Source organism: Hemiscyllium ocellatum, chromosome 1 (assembly GCF_020745735.1).
Source record: "Hemiscyllium ocellatum isolate sHemOce1 chromosome 1, sHemOce1.pat.X.cur, whole genome shotgun sequence".
Taxonomy (NCBI): Eukaryota; Metazoa; Chordata; class Chondrichthyes; order Orectolobiformes; family Hemiscylliidae; genus Hemiscyllium; species Hemiscyllium ocellatum.
Genome location: NC_083401.1, coordinates 155,311,857 through 155,327,224, shown reverse-complemented (window position 1 = coordinate 155,327,224; position 15,368 = coordinate 155,311,857). Strand labels below are relative to the sequence as shown.

Sequence of the window (15,368 nt, the reverse complement as noted above, 5' to 3'; positions counted from 1 at the left end):
GCGCTGCCTGAGTTATGTACAGCAATCGTCCTGCCTTTGAGATGTTGGCCAATTTCATGCCCTCCACCCCCAACCCCCACACCCCCACCCCCCAGTTACATTTAGAGTTTTATCTATCAAACTGTAATTGCTAACTGAGACCAAGCTCTGTGTGATGATAAACTATGAGCATTTACTCAGATTTTCTCACAAAACACCATATTTCATATAGTCTGATTCAAAAGAATGACACCTCTAATCCATTTAATGGCGTGTTACTGATTGAAAGTGAGGAATTTACTCATCTGAATGAGAAGCAATGTCATCCTTAACTATTATTGATGTTTAGTGCACTCTTTTGGAAAATAAAGTTTTCGAAATAGTTAATTAGTTTCTGATTTATTCAGAATTGACAATGCTGAAACTGAACAGTCCACTCAACATGCCCATGCCAATATTGATGTTCTCCACCAAACTCTGCTCACCCTTCCTCATCTCACCCCTTTAATATATTCTATTATGTTCTCCCGTATCACCCAGCAAAAGAAGACTGAGATGCTGAGCTGGGGAAAAAAAAATAACGTCTCCATGATAAATTGGTCATTAGTGTTCAAAAAAGTAATGTGCCAAGATAAGTGACACCATCTGACTCTCTGAACTGACTATGGGTGTTCTGAACAGTCACAGCAATGCTTAATAAGAGGGTAATACATAATTGGGAATTGGGTGCAGAAAATGACTATCAGCAGAAACTAGGCCACTCAGCCAATCAAGTCTGTTTCGCCATTCAATCATGGCATTCAATCCCATTCTCCCGATTTCTCCCCATTACCCTTGATCCCCTTGATATTCAAGAACCTATCTATCTCAGTCATAAATATACTCAATGATCTGGCCTCCACAGCCTTCTGTGGCAAAGAATTCTATAGATTCACCAGTCTCTGGCTGAAGAAATTTCTCCTTAACTCTGTTCAAAAAAGTCTTCCCTTTATTCCCTTTTAAGAAGGCACACTGTGTGTTAGGTTTTAGTGGTAGAGGAATTGAGTCCCGGAGCCGTAATGTCATGCTGCAACTGTACAAAATTCTAGTTGCGGCCGCATTTGGAATATTGTGTACAGTTCTGGTCGTCCCATTACTGGAAGGATGTGGAAGCATTGGAAAAGGTGCGGAGGAAATTTACCAGGATGTTTCCTGTCTGGCGGGAAGCTTTTGTGAGGAAAGCCTGAGAGACTTGAGTCTGTTCTCATTGGAAAGACAAAGGCTAAGCGAGGATTTGATAGAGACATATGATCAGAGGATTAGATAGGGTAGACAGTGAGAGTCTTTTTCATAGGATGATGATGTCAGCATGTACGAGAGGGCATAACTACAAATTGAGGGGTGATAGATTGAAGACAGATGTCAGAGGCAGGTTCTTTACACAGAGAGTGGTAAGGGCGTGGAATGCCCTACCTGCTAATGTAGTTAACACAGCCACATTAGGGAGATTTAAACAATCCTTGGAGAAGCACATGGATAATGATGGGATAGTGTAGGGGAATGAGCTTAGATTAGTTAATAGGTCTGTGCAACATCGAGGGCCGAAGGGCCTGTTCGACATTGTATTCTTCGATGTTCTATGTTCTATTCTAAGGCTAAACCCATGAGTCCTAGTTTCTCCTACCAATGCAAACATTTTCCCAACATTTACTCTGTCCAGGCCATTCAGTATTCTGTATGTTTCAATTAGTCTCCCCTCATCCTTCTAAACTCCATTGAGTATAGACCAAGAGTCCTCAAACGTTGCTCATGTGTTCAGCTTTTCTTCCCTGAGACCATTCTTTTGAACCTCTTCTGAACACGCTCCAGGACCAGTACAGTAAATGCTTCATTCATGTTACTGTGGTGACGAAACCTTCTGGGCTAGCCAGGCATAAATTGATATTTAGATCCCACACAGTGGCTCAGTGGTTAGCACTGCTGCCTCACAGCACCAGGGACCCAGGTTCAATTCCCAGCTTGGGTTACCATCTGTGTGGAGTTTGCACATTCTCCCTACGTCTGCGTGGGTTTCCTCCAAGTGCTCCGGTTTCCTCCCACAGTCCAAAGATGTGCAGGTTAGGTGAATTGACCATACTAAATTGCCCGTAGTGTTAGGTACATTGGTCAGGGGTAAATGGGTCTGGGTGGTTGCTCTTCGGAGGGTCAGTGTGGACTTGTTGGGCTGAAGAGTCTGTTTCCACACTGTAGGGAATCTAATCTAATTATTAGTGCATATTAGTTCATCTTTAGCCCTTTGTATACTCTTAACAACCTGTAAATTTGATATGGGAAAAAAAAAGCAATTATGTACTTGCCTGTGAGATGGTGTTATTTGGGCATGTTAAATGATAAATAAGTTCATTGTTAGCTGTCAAGGATATCATCCAAGGGACAATAGGGAGCATACAAAACTAAAATTGATTCATAAGGGGGCAGGGAAACACTATGCTGGGGATCCCTGTCCTAATCATTTCAGTTTCATTCCTTACTTCCACACATGACCAAAGGATAAAATTATTGCCCTGGTAGTTCACGTTAGCCCCAACCATTCCACACTGTACTTGAGCTGCAAAAGTGTTTCCAGCATTTGTATAGAGAGGGTTGACATGTACTCCTATACAATCTTTGAAATTCATTGTGTGTGTGTGCTCAGGGATGTCTTGCGAATGTAATTACCGACGTTGGTCATGAATCAGCAGCCCCTCTGCGTGTCAGCAAGCCAGCTATTCACTGATCCCTGCTGAATCTAGTAATGGGGGATGAATCAAAGCAGATAGGAAAATTCAGACTTGGGGTAAAATCCAAATAATTACAATCACATCATAATATTATTCAAGATAATGACTGAAAAAGACTTAGATAAGGTCAAAGATATAAGTAATTAATTGGAAAAATGTAAATTTTGAAGAGTTGAGAATAGAACCAAGGACAACTAATGTGAAAGAAAAAGGACAGTAATGGAAAAGGAATTACAAGTTAATCAAGAGAATCCCGAATAAATACATTTGAGTAAAAAGAACTGGAAAAAACCAGCCAGCAATGAAGCACTATTGATGAATCAACAGATAATATCAAACGTAAGCGAAAGAAAACTTCGAGCAATGAACAAATAGATCATGAGTTGTTTGACAACAGGGAAAGAGAAAGGAAAATAAAGCACTCAAAGAAAATGAGGAAAGCAGATCCAAAGGCAAAACAAGGCATTATTAAGCAATATAGAGGGTTCTGTACAGAGACATACATAAATTAAACCCAGGAGATTCCGGATGGTAAAAAAGTGTCAACAAAATGATACCCAACTTCTGACAGCAAAGTGGCAAAATAATTATGAAATAAGTCCACAGGGACCAGTATCCTGTCACCACGTCAGCCTTTCTTTACACATGGAGAGACCTTGACACTGATCCAGTTCCCTCAGAGCCAGCTCACATAGTGAACAGGGAGTCTGGCACTCTTCTTCATTCTGACAGCCAGGGCTCCCTGATTGGGGCAGTTAGTCTGGTCCAGTCTGGGAACTCATTCGGAGGTCCACCTGGCTGACCTCATTACAATCACTATATCTCTCCCGCACTGATATGAGGGCCTAGGTCAATTCATTCTCTCATAGCTCCACCTTGAGTGTTTTAGCAGTGGCTCAGGCTCTTCCAACTCTGCCTCTGATATGGGTGGTGGATAATCCATAGTAGCTCACCTCATGTACCCAGAGTATCTTGGGAGATATTCATCTCTTCAGGCAGCAAAGGCATCAAGGCAGAGACATCCAATCTGCCCATTTCAGGTTCGGAGGTATGGTCAATGCTTGATAGAGAGGGAGAACCCATGGGTTCTAGAATAGTCAGAAGGACTGTTGAAGGGGTTTGCTCCAGTACCGTTTGCTTGTTTACAGTTTTCATATGTTCCACATGCTTGTACGGGATCATCACACCTCCCCGAACATTATGTCACTCAACCTGACCTCAAGTCAATCATACCTCTTACCCATGCAGGTCCATTCCAGTGGTTCCAATACCAAAGTTCACCCCCTGAAGTCAACTGTCTCATGCTTAGTGGAGTTTTGCATCCACTGTTGGCGTTTCACCTGCTGGCCCACCCAGGTCTGGGAAGGTCACATTGAATCTGGTGCAGAATCTTCTCCCCATTAGCAACACTGCTGCAGTTACATGAGGGGTGATCCTATAGGAACTAGGACAATTTGGTATCTAGTGAAGCTGGATGCTGTTTCTTTAAGCCTGCCTCCAAAGCTTGGATTCCTCTTTCTGCCAGACCGTATGATGATTGAATGTATGGAGCTGTCCTTATACGTTGAATACCATTTCACTTTAGGAACTACTCAAATTCCCTGGTCAAAAAAAAGGCCTTTTATCTGTGGCCAACACTTCCAAGAGTCCATTATTGCAAAAGATGTGTGCAATTTTTCTATCATCGTCCCAGTGTTTGATAAATGAACTCCATGCACGTCCAGCCACTTTGAGTGGGGTGGCCACAATAACTAAGAACATTGAGGCGGTGCTAGAAAAGCACAGCAGGTCAGTCAGCCATTCACCTATTGTACTCTTTGCTACTTTCTCCCAGCTACACCCGCCCCCCCCCCCGTCCCCAATTTATCTCTCCATCCTGGAAGCTTCTTGCCTCTATTCCTGATGAAGGGCTTATGCCCGAAACGTCGATTCTCCTGCTCCACGGATGCTGCCTGACCTGCTGTGCTTTTCCAGCACCACACTCTCAACTCTGATCTCCCGCATCTGCAATCCTCGCTTTCCACTACAGATCTGTCTGTTTCAGAGTATGCATGTGGCAGGTGTGTGTTTATTCTGGGATGAGGCCATGCCAAAATTAAACACATGAGCAACAACAATCTCCTTGTTTACAGAAAGAATGTGTCCAGACGTATTTATCACATGTTTAGCATGATCCTTAATTGTGCTATCAAACTGTTTCTGTTTAATTGAGAGTGTGCATGTGTTCCAGCAGGTATTGTTTATGGTGCTAACTAAAGAGGCAATATAGCTGTAGATGTGGATTAACTCAAAGAGTTGATAAAGCCTGTACACTTCAGACCAAGTGTGGTGCAGACCATGACATAGAATGGATTGGTAGCATGGTTACTAATCTAATATACCTAGCATAAAATCCCACATAGTTATGAGACTGTGTCTTACTTCAGCTTTATCAATACACTTGGAAATAAATCTTGGACTCTACAAGACCTTGAATCCAATGCACTTTTGGAGAAATTAAATAGTTAATTTGCTAGTTCTTACTTTTATTGTGTATTATTGATGTCCTTAATTTGGTCTTTGATGTACTTTTGTCTCAGGTGTATATATAAATGCTTGGTAGGACAGATCTTAAACATTGCTAAAGGAAGTTAATAAATTGTAGCTCTTTGTCTTGCACTCATCACAGCTAGGAGGCAAGAAACAGGCTCGTAAAAGAGACGTTATTTTAGCCAGGATGAAAAGAGGGAATTGATTAGTTGAACCACCAGTGGCATAGCGATACAGCAAGAGCAGTTATCTATCATTCGTAATTCTTTTTTTCTTCTTTTCTTTCTTTTTTTCCCCCCCACACTACCGCCGAACTGCGGTAGTGCTTTTTTTTCCCCCCAGCACCCATGTTGTGTGTGTGCAGGTGTGAGACACAGTGAGAGACACAAAATGCACAAATCTTTATTCAATTTCCACCACCAGGAAGATAGGAAAACACCGAGTAGCCAGTGACAAGCAGTGCCCTTCACAAAGGGCAATGCTGTGTGATCAAACAGTGAAGGGGAGGGCAGGGGTTAGATCAAAATGGAGTTGGAGGGGGAAATCATTCGTAATTCTCTCACAGACAGCTGGATTCTGATTGGTCACAGCATTGTCATGGGGAAACCACTTCTGGATTTATTGCATCGTAGGACTGTGGGACAGCTAAGTTCACACATTGTTGAAAATCTTTTTGGGACACTATTCCCTTCTAGGGTAACATGAAATAGACAGGTCCTGCTTGAAGCCAAAAGTGGTAGATGTAGGCACTTCAATGAGTTTTCATGATATTTAATGATCACTGACTTGTTCAGAATATCTGTTATCACGCAGGCTCATTTTGATATTTCCTATCTCAATGTCAAGGGGAAGATATCTCAAATTTGAATAATAGGTGCAGTCTCATGCTGCTATTGTGCAATAAATCCATTAGTGATTTTCTCCATTTAAAGTTGAATGCTGCCATCAAGACAAAAACAAAATTTGCTTACCATATAAATACGTAATGTGACATATCTGTTCCAGTGCCAATATGATGTCGGGTATGTCGACCCAATGATTGACAACTGTATCAAGGTACATGTATGATTGATCATTCAAAGCTGGTGACATAGGAACCAGGGACAGGAGGAAGCAATTCAGACACTCAAGCCTGCTTCACTAGATAATGTAATCTTGGCTCACCTTATCACGGCTTCAAATCCACTTTCATGCCCACTCTCCATAACCCATTACTAATTTAAAAATATCTATCCCCTAAATTTACTCAATGTACCAGCATTCACAATACTGTTGGGTAGTGAATTCCACAGTATCATGGAAGCACTTTTTCCTCATCTGTTTTAAATCTGCTACCCTTTATTCTAAGACAATGACTTCTTGTCCTTGATTGCCCTACATGAGGAAGCATCCTTCCTATATCTTCATTGTCAAGCCTCTTCAGCACCTTATACACCTCAATTAGATCTTCTCTCATTCTTCTAAACTCTAGAGAGCATAGGAGTGAACTACTCATTCTTGCTTCATAAGATAGCCCTTTATAGAGTCACAGAGATGTCCAGCATGGAAACAGACTCGTTGGTCCAACTTGTCCATGCTGACCAGATGTCCTAAATTTACCTAGTCCCATTTGCCAGCATTTGATCCATAAACCCTTCCTATTCATGTACTCATTTAATGCATTTTAAATGTTGTGATTGTATCAGTCTCTAACACTTCCATACACACACCACCCTCTGCATGAAAACTTCCTGCTCTTTGGATGCTGCCTGACCTGCTGTGCTTTTCCAGCACCACTCTGATCTAAACTCTGGTCTCTAGCATCTGCAGTCCTCACTTTTGCCAATGAAAACATCATCCCTCAGGTCCCTATTAAATCTTCCCCTTCTCACCTTAAACCTATGCCTTCTTGTTTCAGACACATCCACCCTGGAGAAAAGATCTTGGCTATTCACCCTATCTATGGCCCACATGATTTTATAAGCTTTTATAAAGTCACCTCTCAGCCTACGGCGCTCCAGGGAAAACAGCCCCAGCCTATCCAGCCTCTCCCAATAGCTCAAACCCTCCAACCCTGGCAACCCTTGTAAATCTTTCCTGCACCCTTTCAAGTTTCACAACATCCTTCCTAAAGGAGAGAGACCAGAATTGAATGCAATCTTCCAAAAGTAGCTTAACTAATGTCCTGTACAGCTGTAAAATGACCTCCCAACTCCTTTACTCAATGCACTGACCATTAAAGACAAGCATACCAAATGCCTTCTTTACTAACCTGTTGACCTGCAATTTTACTTTCAAAGAACTCTGAACCTGCACTCCAAGGTCTTTTTGTTTAGCAACATTTTCCAGGATCGTACCATTAGGTGTAAAAGTCCTCCCCTGATTTGCCTTTCCAAAATGCAGCACCTCACATTTACCTAACTTAAACTCCATCTACCACTCCTTAGAACATCGGCCTCTGGAATCAGTTTAGTGAATCTCCTCTGAAGTACGACCCTCCTCAAGAACGGGTACCAAAATTGTATGCAATACATCAAGTTCGGTCTCATTAATGCAGTTGCAGCAACATGTCCTGACTTTTATCCTCTATTCCTTCTGAAACTCTGTAGCCAAAGCAATATGCTAATAATTTTCTTTTCCACCCTCTCCTGTGCTATCACTTCCCTCCTATCATGTGGATTCCAGACTGCACACAATTCTCTAGCTGTGGCCTAATCAACATTTTATAAGGTTCCAAAAGAACCTCCTCCCTACTTTTCAACTCTATGCCATGACTAATAAAGGTGAATATCCCATGTGCCATCTCAGAGGTACCGAGACATCAAGGTCCTTCTGATTCCAGTTAATTCCCATCATGTATTCTCCAGTTTTGTCTGTCCTGTCCAAGAGCATCACTTCACATAGATTCCAATTGAATTCCATTTGCCAATGATCAGCCCAACTGCATCTTCTTGCATTCTAAGGTTATCCTCTTCATTATTTACTATCCCGCCAATTTTAGTATCATCGGTAAGCATACTGATCAACTCTCCTCCATTCAAGTCTAAATCATTTAGGTAAAACATAATAGGAAGAGCCCCAATATTGATCTCTGTTGGACCCCACTGGACCCAGATTTCCAGTTAGATAAACACCCTTCAACCATCACCTCCTGCTTCTTGTCACTCAGCCAGTTGTCCATCTAATTTGCCAAATTTCCTTGAATCCCACGGGCTCTTCCCTTTGCCAGCAGTCTCTCATGCAGATCCTCATCAAAAGACTTGCTGAAGTGCATGTCGACTACACATCAAAAGAACTGTCCACATCTACACACTAATCACTTCTTTGCAAAGTCCTATCAAGTTGGTCAGACATGGCCTTTCCTTAACAAAATGATGCTGACCATTCTTGATTAATCTCTACCTCTCCAAATACAGATTAATACTATTCCTCAGACTCGTTTCCAGTAGCTTCCTTACTACCAAGGTTAGACTGACTGGCCTTTCATCTCTTGGCTTATCTTTTGGTCCCTTCTTGAGCAATGGCTGTCCTCCAGTCCTCTGGCTCCTTGCCTGTGGCCAGTAGTAATTGAACATTTTTGCAGGAGCTATTTCCTCAATCAATAACTTGGGATGCTTCATCTTCTGGCAAGCTGCATAACTAGGGAAGTAGAGAGGGCTTTAAGATAAACAAAGGGTGGTGGGCGATAAGGGAGCAAGTTTTGTATGAAAGTCATGGAATAGAGTTGAGACAGATGCATAAAATATGGATGTGGAAGATTAAGATCAGAGAATGACAGAAAAGGTCAGAGATGAAAGCTTAAGAATACACCAGTGTGAAGACTAGATGCTGCAAAGTTAAAAAGAACAAAAGGTTTTCTATCTGAACATACACAGCATTCATAACATATTAATGAATTGAAAGCACATGTTGAGGTAAATAAATATGCTTTGATAGCCATTCCAGACATTTAGCATGAAAACAAACTAGAGAGCAGGAGAAATTAGACATGGTATTGTGTGATTTGACAGGATTAATTGATGACCTCAGAGTAAATGCACCTCTATGTAATAGCAATCATACTGAGATTGAATTTTACATTCAGCTTGAAATGAGGAAGAATAGTCTAACGCGAGCATTTTAAGCTTAAAAACGGACAATTGTATGGCCATGGAGTTGAACTAGCTGAAGTGATCTGGGATATTGGCTGCAGAGTTTCAGTTGTGAAAGAGAGATTGGACAGACTGGCATTAATTTCCTTGGAGCAGAGGAAATTAAGAGGGGACAGGTTGAATGTATAAAATTGTGGAGCATAGACAGGGGAGACAGGAAGAAATGATCTGGGGCATAGATTTAAGGTAAGGGGCTGAAGGTTTACAGGAGATGTGAGGAAGTGGTTTTTCACTTAGAGCTGTGGGAATCGGGAACTCACTGCCTGTAAGGATGAAAGAGGCAGAAACCTTTGTATAATTTAAGAAGTATTTAGATGTGCACTTACAATGCCGAGGCATACAAGTGCTGGGAAATAGGATTAGAATAGTTAGCTGATGGTTTTCAACAGGAGCAGATGTGTTGAGTCAAATTGCCTTTTTCTGTGCTATGGATCTCTGAGTCTATGACCAATCCCAGAAAGGGTCAGGTATAGTCCATCCCACAATAGATCCTCTCTCCTGCTGCTATTGTCCTACAAACCAATTTCCCTTTCTGCCACACTAGTCTTTGAACTACAGATTCACTTGTATAATCTTTTCCATCTTTGGCTGTCACAAAGCTAGTCCTTTTGTTCTCCCTAAAAGCTGTTCCTTGGCTCAAGGAGACGCTGCCTTCGATTCTTCTCAGATGGGTAACAAACCAGGCCGGGCTCCGATCAGTCTGGTTTGGTGCAGAGATGAAAAGGATTTCGAGAGGTCTTTTGTTTATATGTAAACAGATGAGACTTCAGACCAAAGTGGTCATGTTTTAGAAGAGATCTGTATAAAGAGACGGGAGTGGTCAGCTCTCTAGCTGGGCTGAGCTGAGCAGTTGTAGTTCAGTCTTGAACTGGGAAGTTCAACAGGGAACTGTGTGGAAACTCTCTCTCTTTCTCCCTTCAAATTTAACCTGTAAGCATGTGTTCCATTTACACTGGGTTTTTAAGGAAGTTTGCTTATTGGGACTGTTATGTGTATTCGGAACAGCATAATCAAGTCGAGCTGGATAGGTTGATTTCTGTACGGGTTCTTTATTCTGTCCTTTGTGTTTCATTGTGTAATTTTGTGAATACATTTTTTGTCTGTTTTAAAATCTAGTAGTCAACCTCACTATCTTACTCCGGGTAATTTTCACTGTACACTTACCAAAACAAATTGCAAAGTTATGGTCTGGGGCTGCCTGCTTAACAATGTTTTGAGTGTCTGGTCTTAGTCCGTAACATGGCCAACATCCCTTCTGAGTTACAAATCAGTGTTGATAGATCTGTGATGATACTGAAAGGAAGGAGGAAATAATGCTGAATGAACGCTCCTTCAAAATGCCATCAATTGGCAAGAATTGGCATTGTAAATACCGAAACAGGATAATATGAAAAAAAATGGTTAACAAGTGATGAGAAACGAAAGGGTTTCAAAACGAATAAAACTATCACCATCTCATTTCACAAACCATCTGGAATTTAACAAGTGTGCAATTGTTCTAGCGTTTCCTTTGCAGCTGCTCTCTTCAGATTTTGCAAAGCAAGAAACAATTCAAATTTCAAATAACTATGAGCCACTCACTGAATTTCATTATTTCTGGCAGCATTTAGTGCAAATGAAAAATCAGTATTACTCTATCACTATGTTATCCCATCCCCACTTCCATATATAACGTTCACCTCAATAGTTCATTATCTGAGCCCATTACACCTCTAGTTCAATCTTAGACACCTGAAAGACAAATGACAGAATAATAAATAATAATAAATAATAAATAAATGTGTCAATAACTGTTCTTCAAGACATTCAGCTTTGAAGATTGTCATATTAGAGGACCACTGGACAGATTCTGAATTAGTGGTGCTGGAAGAGCACAGCAGTTCAGGCAGCATCCGAGGAACAGGGAAAATTATGCAACTAGAAGTTGCTCTGACCTCCTTTATTGTCCCGTGTTCTTCCTAAATCTGGAACCTTATTTAACTGCTTTTCACATACCTGATGTAGGGGAGAAATATCTCTATCTGATTGCACCTTTAGACTTTTAATAAATAAAAAGAGCATTAATTATGCCTGCATCTTCAAGTCAGTGTAAATTAATGCTAATTATCCAATATTTTCCCCTCAAATTCACTTGTATAATTACAAACGCAAAATTTCACATACATCAGGACAATCTAGCAGGACTCTGGAAAATAAATGTTTATTTATTGCAAGAAAAATCATTGCTATATTTTGGAGCAGGACACTGGTGCAGCTGAAAAGAAGCTTAAACATTTTTGCAGTAAATTTGGTATTTAGTTCATCATCAAGCTTCAACTTGGATCAAGACTCGAACACATCTGTGAAGTTTTTCATTGGGAGTCAGATACTTCATGCAATATAATACTGATCAGGGCCAGTGATTTCCAATGGTTCAATAGAAAAACAGAACATGAAGCAATCAGATGAGTTTCATTTCTCTCCAACCTTGACACCTTTACCTAACAAAGCTCTACTTTTCTCTGTCTTCAATATTTCAATTGACTCAACATCCACAAAGAGGATTCTAGATTTCTCATTCCTTTTTTTTGTGAAAACGTCATCTCAATACATCGGCTGAACTAACTGTGTGGTTACAGCCCCTTGTTCTGAGGTTTCTGCAGCATTGTTCGTGGTATGTGTCACATAAAGCATTAGGCCTAGCCATACACTCAAAACAAATACTCAGTATATGCATCAGTTCATATGTTGTGGTTCTGTTCGCCGAGCTGGAAGTTTTTGCTGCAAACGGTATTCAACCACTATAAATACCGGAAGAAACATCAAAGCAGCGCTTCACAGGAGGCTCCAATAGCACTGACGATGTTCCCTAGCCAGGGAACGAAACGTTTGCAGCAAAAACTTCCAGCTCGGCGAACAGAACCACAACAACGGACACCCGAGCTACAAATCTTCAACCAGACTTTAATCAGTTCATATGTTATGATGTCAGATGAAATGGGACTGAAGCCTGATGGAGGAGGCACTAGCTCACTCCTACTCTATCACATTTGTGTGGACAGTTCAGAAGCAATAATGTTAGTGATTCACATTCAACTTATCTCATCTCTTCAAACATCTTGAGCAGCCTAAAGCCCTGACAGTATTCCTACACTGGAGGAACTAGCAGACAAAACAGTGGCCATGTTCCAATTGGCATATTTGAAAGTGTCCAATGAGAATGCCCATACAGGAAGTGTGCAGATTGTGATGTCAGTCAGCAACGACCAACACGTTGAGGCACTACCTGCCATTTTGAATCTTTCACATCCTGTGCAGCTCCAGTGGCCTAATGGATAAGGCACTGGCCTCCTAAGCCAGGGGTTGTGGGTTCAAGTCCCATCTGGGGTGTCTGACTCTTCCTGGTGTGTCCTTAATCTGCTTTGCCAACAACCGCTTATCTGCATTCAGTTGATGGGGTGTGGTGTTCCCTGTCGCCTTATGCAGCACTTTAGTGGGCGGCACGGTGGCACAGTGGTTAGCACTGCTGCCTCACAGCGCCTGTAGACCCGGGTTCAATTCCCGACTCAGGCGACTGACTGTGTGGAGTTTGCACGTTCTCCCCGTGTCTGCGTGGGTTTCCTCCGGGTGCTCCGGTTTCCTCCCACAGTCACAAAGATGTGCGGGTTAGGTGAATTGGCCAAGCTAAATTGCCCGTAGTGTTAGGTAGGGGGTGAATGTAGGGGGTGGGTGGGTTGCGCTTCGGCGGGTCGGTGTGGACTTGTTGGGCCGAAGGGCCTGTTTCCACACTGTAAGTCTAATCTAATCTGTTAAAGCCCAAGGGGCTGAACGTGTGTCCAACAGCGTGTGGGACCCCCTTCCCCTTCTTGCAATAAATAAACATTTATTTTCCAGAGTCCTGCTAGATTGTCCTGATGTGTGTGAAATTTTGCGTTTGTAATTGTACAAGTGAATTTGAGGAGAAAATATTGGATAATTTGCTTGAATTTACACTAACTATGAAGATGCAGGCATAAAGAGATTGCCATTCAATTTTCTGGTGAAGAGTTTTTGACATTCCTTCACCTGGTTAAAAGAAGTTATTGAGAATCAGAATAATTATTGGACCGTCAGAAGAAATGCTATTGATTTACATAGAACATTGAACATTACAGCACAGTACAGGCCCTTCAGCCCTCAATATTGCACTGATCTGTCATACCAATCTGAAGCCCATCTAACCTACACTACTCCATGTATGTCCATATGCTTGTCCAATGATGACTTAAATGTACTTAAAGTTGGTGAATCTACTACCGTTGCAGGCAAAGCATTCCATACCCTTACTACTCTCTGAGTAAATAAACTACCTCTGACATCTGTCCTATATCTATCACCCCTCAATTTAAAACTATGCCCCCTCGTGCTCGCCATCACCATACTTGGAAAAAGGCTCTCCCTGTCCACCCTATCTAACCCTCTGATTATCTTGTATGTCTCTATTAAGTCACCTCTCAACATTCTTCTCTCTTACAAAAACAGTCTCAAGTCCCTCAGCCTTTCCTTGTAAGACCTTCCCTCCATACCAGGCAACATCATGGTAAATCTCCTCTGCACCCTTTCCGAAGCTTCCACATCCTTCGTATACTGCGCTGACCAGAACTGTACACAATACTCCAAGTGCGGCCGCACCAGAGTTTTGTACAGCTGCAGCATAACCTCATGGATCCAGAACTTGATTCCTCTATTAATAAAAGCTAAAACACTGTATGCCTTCTTAACAACTCTGTCAGCCTGGGTGGCAACTTTCAAGGATCTGTGTAGATGAACACCAAGATCTCTCTGCTCATCTACACTACCAAGAACCTTACCATTAGCCCAGTACTTTGCATTCCGGTTACTCCGACCAAAGTGAATCACCTCACACTTGCCTGCATTAAACTCCATTTGCCACCTCTCAGCCCAGCACTGCAGCTTAGCTATGTCTCTCTGTAACCTACAATATCCTTCGTCACTATCCACAGCTCCGACCTTAGTGTCATCTGCAAATTTACTAACCCACCCTTCTACGCCCTCATCCAGGTTGTTTATAAAAATGACAAACAGCAGTGGACCCAACACCGACTCCTGTGGTACACCACTGGTAACTGGACTCCAGCATAAACATTTTCCATCAACCACCATCCTCTGTCTTCTTTCAGCAAGCCAATTACTGATCCAACCTGCTATATCTCCCACAATCCCATTCCTCCGCATTTTGTACAATAGCCTACTGTGGGGAACCTTATCGAACGCCTTGCTGAAATCCATATACACCACATCAACCAGTTTACTCTCATCCATCTGTTTGGTCACCTTCTCAAAGAACTCAATAAGGTTTGTGAGGCATGACCTACCCTTCACAAAACCCGACTGACTATCCCTAATCAAATTGCTCTTTTCTAGATGATTATAAATCCTATCTCTTCTAACCTTTCCCAACACTTTACCAACAACTGAAGTCAGGCTCACTGGTCTATCATTACCAGGGTTGTCTCTACTCCCCTTCTTGAACAAGGAAACAACGTTTGCTGTCCTCCAGTCTTCTGGCACTATTCTAGTGGACAATGATGATTTAAAGATCAATGCCAAAGGCTCGGCAATTTCCTCCCTGGCTTCCCAGAGGATCCTAGGATAAATCCCATCCGACCCAAGGGACTTATCTATTTTCACACTTGCAGGATTTCTAATACCTCTTCCTTGTGAACCTCAATCCCACCTAGTCTAGTAGCCTGTATCTCAGTATTCTCCTCGACAACATTGTCGTTATCTAGAGTGAATACTGTCGAAAAATATTCATTTAGTGCTTCTCCTGTCTCCTCTGACTCCACAAACAACTTCCCACTACTATCCTTGATTGGCCCTAATCTTACTCTCATCATTCTTTTATTCCTTAAATACCTATAGAAAGCCTTAAGATTTACCCTGATCGTAACCGCCAACAACTTCTTATGTCTCCTCCTGGCTCTTCTGA

The 15,368-nt window shown here is 41.9% G+C and overlaps 1 non-coding gene across 1 annotated transcript; it reads left to right on the top strand.

Annotated features, from left to right (window-relative positions):
- The first annotated feature begins 12,693 nt into the window (after window positions 1-12,693).
- Window positions 12,694-12,766, top strand: trnar-ccu (transfer RNA arginine (anticodon CCU)). Its single transcript has one exon. It is a non-coding gene; the product is annotated as a tRNA-Arg (tRNA).
- The last annotated feature ends 2,602 nt before the right edge of the window (window positions 12,767-15,368 follow it).